We start from the raw sequence: 11595 nt of genomic DNA, 5'->3' as shown, positions 1-11595 counted from the left end.
CCAATGACTGGGGTCCTCACAAGAAGAAGAAAGTGTGGAGTCCTAATTCAGGAAAAGGAGTTAGGCTGGTGGGACCAGGGAAAAGCAAGAAGAAAAGGCAGATAAGCTATGTCTGCCTTTCTTCATGGCCCAGGACACGTATCCCTCCTGGGCAAATGACGCACAATCTTCCTGTGCCCAGCTATCACCAGATCCCTGGCTGATAGAAAAATGCAAGTTACCACACTGCAACTTTGGCACTGTCAGTACTGACGTAGCTGTCTCCAGCACGAGCACCATCCTATTAAATCTCCAGCAAGCCTTTGTCTCCAGGTAGTCAGCTCCTCTCTTGCTGACTTGCCCATTGCTTTCTTGCAATGTATTTTCTCACTTTCTCTAATAAATCTGCCTTTCTTTACCTACAACTGTCTTGGTAAATCACTGTTACCGTCTGCACAACACCAGCCCCAGAAAGTTGCTCCCCACAATGGACAGGACACACACCATGGAACAGAATACACAGGGATAGATGCCCTGTGACCATGAAGGCAGATGCTGGAACCATGTGGTCACAAGCCCAGGAACTCCAGGAGCCACAAGAACAGAAACTGGAAGAGGCAAGGAAGGATCTGCCCCCAGAGCCTTCAAAAGGAGGATGACCCTGTCGCCATCTTGACTTCGGAATTCTGGCTCCAGAACCATGAGATGAGAGTATGTTGCCATAAGCCTAGTTTGCAATAACTTGCCATAACAGCCACAGGAATTGTGACTATTTAGCATGTATACGATAGAGAAGTGCTGGGCTTCAACAAAATCCCACTGGATCTTCATTCAGCAAGTAAACCAAGAATGGTTTTATATACATGAGAGTTCCAAAGCCAAATACTTCTAGGAACAGACAGCGAGTAGACCCTACCCCTTGGCTTGGGACAGCTGGGGCCGGAAGGCAGGGAGGCTGCCCTCCTCTGGGGATGGGGCCTGACCAGCAAGTCCAGGGCCTCCTGCACTGGAGAGAGGGCAGGACTCACAGCTGTCATTCAAGAATTCCCCACGCTGGTGAGAGCACTTACAAGAAAAATATTTTTACCAAATATTTTATTCTTCAGGAAGAGATCCACTTAATAATGGGGAAAATACAGGTTTGAGCTTTTGTCAAAATTGTTTCCTTTGGGCTTCATTATAAATTTCTCTGCCTCATTTGAAGCTCAGAGAACTTGGTATAAAATGACCCTATTTCCCCTCTAAAGTCTATGTGGCCACATCAAAGCTAAAATTACTTTTCCAAAGATCTTATTGCTTTTTCAGTTTTTCTGTGCTGTATTAATAATGTATGGGGTGTGTACATGACTTTCCTTCCAGTTCTGTTTCCTTGCTGGAATAATTTGTAAACAACATGGAGGCCTTTAGGGCAGGCGGTCAAAGATAGACACAGAACTCGGAGCTTACATGAGATCTATGCACGTTCTTTACACAGTTCCCACAGGGTGATTGATGGCTCTGCAGCCACATCTACACACCTGTGCACACACGCAGATCTGCACACACATACACAGATGGGAGCAGCGTCCACACCGTTTTCCATAGAGCCCTCGCTTCCAGCAAAGGGGCCCTGCTCCGGAGCTAGGCAATCATTACAGCAGAGTGAATGCAGAGGCTGGGGGTAGAATCTGGCTCTGCCACTCCCAAGGTATGACCCCAAGAGGACACCCAGACCCCCCCTGGGCCTCAGTTGCTTGTCTGTGAATCAGGAAGTCACCCAGTCCGAGGCCGTGATGCCCCCACCCTCAGCGAGGGTCCCACACCTTCCCCAACACACATCAATCAACTGTCTCCTTTCTCTGGAAAATAGCCTTGGACCATTGTCCTTCAAGGGCAAAAGAAGTAGAGCAACACTTATTGAATATTAATTATGTGCTAGTCAGTGGCCGCGGGAACTACCTGTTATTTCATTTGAAACTCAGTGTAAGACACACAAAACACTAGTAGTTTAAAGTAATTTAAATTCTAAAGAGAAACCATTTCTAACACCCATTTTTCAAAGCATCAACAAAACCATCAAATAAGCCCTCCATAGAAGGCTGTGGTGACCAGCTGTCCTGATGGCCAAGAACAGGAAAGGGTCCCTTGGTGTGTTGTTTCTGGCACTGTGAACGGGCACCCATATGCAGGGATGTTCTCTTTGGAGAGCACTTTGGCAAGATCCACCAGTACTGTAAGTGCACCTGGCCTCGGACCCAATGATTTCAGTCCTTGGACTGAATATCATGAAACAATTGCCTGCAGGCACCAAGATGTGGGCACCATTAGGCTGATTGTGTGGTGGTTTGAAATAGCAATTTATAGAAACTGCCACTAGGGGACTTGTTAAATAAATCATGGTGCTTCCATTTACCGTGAATCTAGGCAGCCTGTTAGTAGAAGGGTGTAGATCTCCAAGTGCAAACATAGAACAATTTCCAAGACACGTCGGGCGGATAATGCAAGCAGCAGAAGAGGAATGTGTGTGCATGTTCTCGTTAGTTTACACACGTGTGCAAGCGTGTGTGCCTTTGTATGCTGCCATGTATCTGAAATGACACCCAGGACCACAGACTGTGCTTGCCTCTCAGGAGATGCTACAAGTCTGCAACGGGAGGGAGGCTTTATACTCTGTTCCTAAATTGCGAAAGGTCTGAATTGTTTACCAATCTGGTGAAAAAAAAAAAAAACTAAACCATTCATTTGTTTAACAAACATTGCTGAGCACATCTGTGTGTGCAAAGTCGTGAACTAGATGAGCCAAAGTGGGGCCCACAGCACTCTGTCTAGGGGAGCACAGGATCTTGTCCACGGAAATGACCTGCAAAGTTGCTAGTTTAGGACCGCTGACTCCATTCACTTCCTCGGGTGGATTTCCGTGCTGGGATAGAGAGAGTGGTGGGGATGACTCACCGTTTCCCAGGAAAGGTGACAGCACAGGCTCCCCACCACGTGCATGGGCTTAAAGCAACGCATGTGCCAAGGAGAACCAGGACTGAGGAAAGGTGACAGCGCAGGGCTCCCCACCACGTGCATGGGCTTAGAACAACGCATGTGCCAAGGAGAACCAGGACTGAGGAAAGGTGACAGCGCAGGGCTCCCCACCACGTGCATGGGCTTAGAACAACGCATGTGCCAAGGAGAACCAGGACTGGAGCATTCCCGCCCGCTGAGTGTGACAGTCGTGTCGTCTTTCAGAACCAAAAGCCCGCGTTTCATCTGTGACATTATTCGAGTTTCCGAAGTTTGAAGGATGGTGTTGCTTTGTGCACCAACACAGCTGCCTTGCCCTGTGGGCCCCATGGAGCTCAGGCACAGTCCAGCTGCAGGATTTAGAGTCAATTCAGAAAACAAATACAGGTGAGATCCAGACAATTCCATTCTTCCCTCATTAACTAGGAAAAAGTGCATTGTGGCTTTCTCTGAAATAACATATAGAGGAAAAATGTTCACCTGCCATTCATGGGGTCCTATAACTCATAATTATCTAAAGGTGTGCAGTTTGAATAGTGTACTCCAAAATTCATGTCTACCTGGAACCTCAGAATGTGACCTTATTTCAATTACGTTATTTCAAATCTGCAGTTCCTGTTGCGTCCGTCCTTAAAAAGCTTGACTGTTCTGCTCTAAAAGGTAAATTCATCTTGATCTGGTCTGCTCTCTGCCTGGGGTTTGCAACATCAACGTTCCCCTCCCACACAAACTCCCAGGAACACCCCAGGTCTCTCCTTTCCCTGAACCCCCTCACCCAATCAGTGACCCTGCCTTCTGCTGAATGGCACACTCAGGGACCAATCAGTGACCCTGCCTTCTGCTGAATGGCACACTCAGGGACCAATCAGTGACCCTGCCTTCTGCTGAATGGCACACTCAGGGACCAATCAGTGACCCTGCCTTCTGCTGAATGGCACACTCAGGGACCAATCAGTGACCCTGCCTTCTGCTGAATGGCACACTCAGGGACCGTCTTCTGATGGCTACTTGACTAAGGGATTGAGGGGGCTGATCTCCATCTGGAGTCCTGAACCAATCAAGAGAGACAAGGGAGGAAGGAGAGGAAGACAGAAGGTCTACCTTGTCCCTGTTGGAGAATGTGGCTTGGTGCTCTGCCACAGGGGCTTCCAAATCCCACGCACGGGAGGTAGGTGACTCCCACCCAGGTCCTTCCACAGCCACAGACTCCCCTAGGGCTGGCCTTGGGCTAGTACCTTTACTATCATCGCCCTCCAACAATGGGACCATAGCCTGCAAATCTCATCAGGAGTTCCATTTGGCACCAAGGGAGGCTCTTGATAAGAAAACAGCCCTCCACAGGGCAGAGCAAACATTTTGACTTAGAAAGAAAAGATGTAAAACTGAAGTGTAAAATGTGGAGCCGGTCTCCATCCTAAAGTCCTGCTGCCCCCAGGTGGGGAAATAATTGTGGGATTCATCTGCATGGCCATGCACAGCCACCTCCACCATCAGAGAACAAGTGGGGGCTGGGAGCCAGGAGCAGGATGAGTCCATTCTCCTCAAAAAAGAAACCTATTCTTGCCTTAGGCATCTCAGGAAGCCCTCTCTAATGTCCCTTTTCCACCCCTCTAAACTATGTTTCTAAATTGGTAAAGAGCAAATGAGAAGCAGGAAGTACCGTCCCCCTGGGCTGCACTGTGGTGCCTGGGGGCACCAGCACACAGACAGCCCCACAGACTATGGTGCTGGGAACACTGGGAGCTGCAAGAAGAGCGTGCCCGGCCACAGGACACAGCCACAGCCACTGGCAACTGGGTGCCTTTCAGAGGCAGCCTGTGACACATGCAAAGATAGGAGTGACAGCTGGAGCTCATCACGGCTTGGGTATCCATAACTTCACATTCTCCCAAGAAGCAGTCAGCATTTGGACAGTTCTTAAATGTTCAGACCAACTTAAAAGCCAGCTTGTTTATCACTGCAAATCCCTGGGCAATTCACCGGGGAAGATAAGATGCATCCCTTGCTTGTTATGTTCAAGATGAGACAAAGCACAAAACTCAGGCTGCAAAGGAAATTTGGTGTTTGCCAAGTTCAGAAGAAGTGACAGTTTATTAAAAAATATAGGCTATGCCGGGAAAAAGTAATATCGGATTTTATGATTATTTCATACTGGGAATTGTTACATAGTTCCAAGCCTGTTTATTACATAACTACAGATTGCAATAATACATTTTGTAGCTTATGAAGTTCTGAACAAGCAATTTTTACATAGCTACGTTTAATAGGTTGATATTTTTTAAAGGAGGGGGAAATCTCATGTTAAGAGAAAAACAAGCCTTTGGGAGAATAAAAACTATCATATTTTTCATGTGATTTTCTTATAGTTTGACAGAACCTGTCTTAAACAGTGTCTATGCTGATACTCATGTGTATCAGTTTTGCAAATAGATCACTGGGTCGGGTGCTGGAACTGGTCCTTCCTGGAGCTTTTGTAAAGCCAACAGGCAAATGCTCAGCCCTGTGGCTCTCTCGGGATTGTGGAGCTGTGGGATACTGTTTTACGTATTCACAAAAGTTCTTAAGCATCCCCACAGCCAGGCGCCATGGTGGACACTAGGCACATGATTCTGAGAAAACACACACACACACACACACACACACACACACATCACCTTGTCCTTTCAGGGTTTATAGATGAGGGAGAGACAAACATCAGTCAAATAAGTCATGTGCTGTAATGCAAGCTTACAGCTGAGATCATTTCTAGAAAGATAAGTATATGGACCATTAGGAACAAAAAGAGGCTGTCAATAACCAGCCAGTTTCAAATTCTGATTGAAATGCATCCTTGTTGGTGGAGTGGAATAATATGATTTTCCAAACATGAAAGAGTATTTCCATAAACAACATCTTAGTACAAAAAGGTGCTCAAAATAACTAGTCCTCTCGCTAGGAGAACCTACGGCTTGTTAGCTGCATTGACAGCATCAATAAAAGAGATTTAAAAAATCATATTAAATCTCCCAACAGACCCGCAAGGTTCTTATCCTGGAGTACCCCTAACACATCCGCCTCCTAACACCGCCAGCCACCGCCAGGGCGGGCCCCTTCCAGGAAGCCCTTTCGTGGGAGCTAAAATAAATCACTCCCTTGGTTTCAGGAGAGAATGAGACACAAACAAGATCATATCCAGTAATAATTTGCCATGGGTTTTAATAAGAAAATCAGCCTTGTTTGCTAGGATACCTGTTTTAAGACACATGAACTCAGACCAGAAGATGACACAGATATTGCTTTTCCACACCTCTGACTGTCAAGGGCTCCTTTTCACAGTGATGTTTCTTTCGGGAAGAGTAAATGTTCGATTCACCCAGGCAGCTCCTGGGTGAGCACTAGAAGGAGAAGCACAACAGGGTCCCTTTGGAATGAACTCCACTAACAAGCACTGTTTCAGGGCAATGCATGAGTCATTATAAACCCTATTTTACCAACTGCTGCCCTCTTAGAGCTGGGTGTGCACCAGGCTCTAAGTCCACTCTCACACCCCCTAACACGGTCTCCCTTTGACCTCAGAGAAGCAGCGTTCTCAAGGCTCTGTTGCTGCAGCCGGTGTGCATTAACTTAGAGGGGAGGGATGCATTTGCTGTGTTCAGGTTGGACCTGGCACAGTGAGGCCAGGAGCTATTAACAAAATCTGAGTGAGAGAATGGCCAGTGCCACTGCTCTATCTGTCTGTGTCCAGATCAGACTTCAGGGCTACACACTCGAGAAGCTCCATGGCTGATGAATGGCCACACCTCCATCATCATCTCCTTCCCCTCAAAACAAACACAGTTCTAAACTCAGTGCAAAGGGGAAGGTCACCAGAGATTTGCAACGAGTCACTCCGCAAACCAGGCTGACAGGCAGTCCGAGCACATCATTCCAGGGGCTGAGGAGGCCACACATCTCAGCATGTGAGTCAGCCCCACCGAGAAATTCAAAGGGCGACAGTCGGATACCACTGTGTACAAGTGGGATGGCTGGCTAGGAGCAAGAGCTTCTCTATTGAGGGTTAAACTGTGCCCCCAGAAAAGATATGCTAGTCCTCACCCCAGCACCTGTGACGGATGACGGTAACCTAATTTGGAGACAGAGTTCTTGCAGATGTAATCAACTTACGTCGAGGTCATGCTAGATTCAGGTGGATCCCGAGCCCAGTGACTGGTGTCCTTCCCAGAAGAGGGAGATCTGCAGGCTCAGACACACAGGGAAGGAGGCCATGTGACGGCGGAGGCAGAGATCGGAGTGATGCAGCTGCAAGCCAGCCAAGGCCTGAGACGGCCAGCAGCCACCAGAAACCGCGGAGAGGCAAGGATGGGGTCTTCCCTAGATCCTGCAGAGGGAGCACAGCCCTGTCAATACCTTCGTTGCGGACTTCTGCGCTCCAAAACCAGGAGAGAATAAAGTTCTGTTGTAAATCACCTAGTGCATGGTCATTTGCTACAACAGCCACAAGGAACTCATGCATCCTCCAAGGTGACGCATTACAGTTTACTGCACGACACCCGTGTGCAGGTTTACATGTATTTCCAAACATGTGAACAAAGGAATGATAAAACAAAAACGAACGACACACAAAAAAGCATTCACTATAGAGTGGGGGTGAGGAGAGACAGGAAGGGATAGGGAGGGAGGCCAACCTTTCTGAATATGCCTGATTTTATGTCTTGCCTTTGGAACTAGGTAAATGTTTTCTATAAAATACAAAAAATAAAAATAATCATCTTTAAAAACCAAAAATAAACTGAAAAAAAAAAACTTAAGGGTACATCAAGTAGGTGGCACAACCACACAGAGAAAAATTACTGTGAATAAACCTGAAACAAGGTATCTCAGCTGCGCGGCCCCATATGGTATGAGAAAGGCTGTGAGCAAAAAGGAATCTTCACCTGCACGCAGTCATCTTGTTTTTATTAATGTCAGTTTTCTGGTGGGCTATTCCCTGCCCTCCCTGATGGAGGATCTTACATTCTTGTCAATACCTTCATTGCAGATTTCTGGGCTCCAGAACTGGGAGAGAATAAAGTTCTGTTGTCGTAAATCACCTCGTGCATGGTCATTTGTTACAACAGCCACAAGAAACTCATGCATCCTCCAAGACAGGACTCCTCTTTGACAGGAGTCTTGGCTGTGTGATTTGCAGGCCCTTTCTGCAGGAAGATGAGAAGTCCCCTCCCTGCTGCGCTCAGGATTGGCCTTGTAACCAGATGCAGCCAAAAAAAAAAAAAAAAATGTGGATGGAAGTAATGTTGCAAGAAATCTAAAAGTCAAGTTCCAGTTCACTACATCTGTTTTATCTCTGCCAAGACCATGGACCATGCTATATGGTTATTTAAAGTAATTCCAGAAAAAATGGAAAACTTAATAAAAAGTCTTCACCAGCCTAGGCCTCTGGGCCTAGCCCAAGAAGCAGGGCCATAGCTGACTCAGGTGGACACAGAGCAGGAGCACTAGAAGAACTTTTGTGGCTGCAGTTCATGGAGGTTCAAGGGCCATTTGTCCCCACAGCATTATCTAGCTTGTCTCTACTGATCATGGCTGGGTATATAATAAGCAGCATAACTATTATACACAATTAGGAAGGTAGTCATTGTGCTTTCAGTGCAAAAGAGAAACCAACATAAAATCAGGGTAATTGAATTTAACACCTTGTAATTTTTCATTTGAACTGTTATCGGTATAAGCTCATAATTTTTTTCTTTCCAAAAAGTATACATTGCCTATCTTCATTCACTGAAGGCCTAAAACAATGAAAATCCAACAGTAATGAGCACCCCAGCACTCAGATGATGATCTCTAACTACCACTTCTCTCTAAAAAGAACAAAAGCTCCTTAGAGAAATGGCTCAAATCAGGTCTGGAGCAAGAAATATTCAAGATGAGTTTGAGAATGTTTCATTGGCCCAGCACACCACACACATGTATTTGCACACACACATGCGTGCACACACACACGTGTGTATACACACATATACATATATGCACACGCATACACACACATACACACAATCAGAAGCCACTGGGATTTCATCTACCTGATGAGCAGACCAGATAGAACCCTCACCAGCCAACTAAGGAAAGATTTGAACGTCAGAAAGATCAATATTAATTGCAAGGTGGTATCTTGAACTGGATTCCTCAAAAAAGGACAATGGTAGAAGACCTGGAGGAACTCAAACAAAGCCTGGAGTTTGGTTAACAGTCACATACCCATGTTATTTTCATGAGTTTGGCAAATGCCCCATGGTGACATGAGATGGCAACGAAGGGAAGCTGTGCCAAGTGTGCACAGACTCAACGCTGTCATGGCAACCTTTCTGCAAACTTAAAATTATCCCAATAACAAGTGTGTTTCTAAAAGTATAAACGACTTAAGTTAAACTACAAGAAATAGATACGTTCATGGATGCATAATAATGCTGAAAAAGACTCACTGACCGCCTACGAAGACAGATAGGGCACCAACTCAGTCAGAATATTGATATATATTCTCTCTCTCTTTACTCTTTCGAGTAAGGCACCTCTCCTGCCTTTTTTATGGCACTCTAGTTTCAGGTGAATCAAACAGTTAACGAAGGCAAGATTTTCTTTATTGACAGTGTACAGTCAGCAAATGCAAAAGGAATGACAGAATTAAAAACTTCCATGTTGCTGCTGTAACCATTCTAGAGGGTAGAGGAATATGGGAATATTTAGAAAAATTACACATGTAATTATTCTTTTGCATCTTCAGAAATCTATCCTGGTGCATGTTAGACATATGTGCCATGCTATTTAATAGGAAAAGACTGGATTTCACTAAAACAATCATTAATGGGGGACTGGTTAATTAAACAACGATATATTCACAAAACGAAGTGCCACACAGCTATAAAAAAGAAAAGAGGAATTTCTCTATATAATGATATGGTGTGATCTCTAGTGTATTATCAGATAGAAAAAAGCAAGATTAAGAAAAATACATATAATACATTCTTTTAAGAAGACTGTTTAAAATATGTAAATCTATATTTGAAATTATAAAAATAAATAATAAATGAAAAGATCATTTTAATGGCTAGCCTTTGGGAGGATAAGGCAGAGTAGAGGAGACAAGAAGAGAAGTCTGACTCTGTAAACAGATCTCGTTTTATAGATTTGACTTCAGAAACAGGTCAATATTCCATGTATCTACAAATTAAATTAAATTATAAATTAATCTCTACAATTCAAACTTGAGGACCAGGTGCAGTAGTTCACACCTGTAATCCCAGCAGTTTGGGAGGCCTCAGGGCAGATCATCTGAGGTCAGGAGTTTGAGACCAGCCTGGCCAACATGGTGAAACTCCGTCTCTACTAAAAAATACAAAAAATTAGCCAGGTGTGGTGGCACGTGCCTGTAATCTCACCCACCCAACAGGCTGAGGTGGGAGGATCACTTGAACGTGGGAGGCAGAGGTTGCAGTGAGCAGAGATCGTGCCACTGCACTCCAGCCTGGGGCGACAGAGTGAGACTCTGTCTCAGAAAACAAGAAGTCGAACCATTTGAAGATAGCTGTGTTTTGATTCAATGATATTCCCTCTTAGAGAGAAATTATTTCAAGTAATTTTAAATCACAGTAAGATAATCACACATCCCTAGTGGGAGACAGTCTAAGGACAAAACACCATGAGAAACTCAGACTGATTTCAGGAATCCCCTCATTAGTGGCAGTTGGCGGGGTTGGAGGGGGACTGATGAGATGAGAGTTGTGTGATCCTGCGACTTGCACATGTGTGTGTGCTATGGATGATGCAAATCAGCAACTATGTCGGTGTAACAGGGAAATGGGTTTCACATGGAGAAAGCAGATACAGATATAACACTGCAGAGATGAAGTGAAAACTCTATAGCCTTTCATTTTAATTGAAACTACAAGTATGAATTTATAACTTTTTTTTCCTTCTTTTTTTACCTCCTGCCTCAGCCTCGTGAGTAGCTAGGACTACAGGCATGCTCCACCATGCCCTGCTAATTTCTTTTGTATTATTAGCAGAGACAGGGTTTCACCATGTTGGCCAGGCTGGTTTTGAACTCCTGACCTCAGGTGATCCACACACCTTGGCTTCCCAAAGTGCTGCGATTACAGGTGTGAGCCACCGCACCTGACCTATAACTTCTTTATCTCTAAAATCATCTGTGTGTCTTTTTACCTGGCCACTGAAAAAGTCTAAAAACAGTGAGCAGCTTAGCAGCAATAAGCATTCCTACTACCCTATTTCCTGTACTGCTACTTCCCACTAATACGAAGCAGCATTTCTCAGCAAAAGATCTGATTCAGTGAGATGTGCCTGGAACATTTTGTCTCAGCAGAAAGCAAACAGGCTAAAAAAGATTGGGATCGTGTCAGATGTACTCAGAATCCAGCTGGAAGATGTCCCCTAGGCCACAGATGGGACAATTTTAGAATCAATAAAGATAACAGTGCAGCAGCTCAAATACATCAAATGACTCAAATCCATGAGTTCAGAGCAGTGATTTTTTTAAAAACTCAGTGTTCACCTTTGGAGGATGTTCGAGAACCAAGTCATTATTTTGAAAGCTGGTTTAAAAAAGAAAGAAAGAAGTAAGCATTTCCCCAG

Source organism: Colobus angolensis, unplaced genomic scaffold, assembly GCF_000951035.1.
Source record: "Colobus angolensis palliatus isolate OR3802 unplaced genomic scaffold, Cang.pa_1.0 Scaffold204, whole genome shotgun sequence".
NCBI lineage: Eukaryota > Metazoa > Chordata > Mammalia > Primates > Cercopithecidae > Colobus > Colobus angolensis.
Note: the sequence above shows the minus strand (reverse complement) of the source record.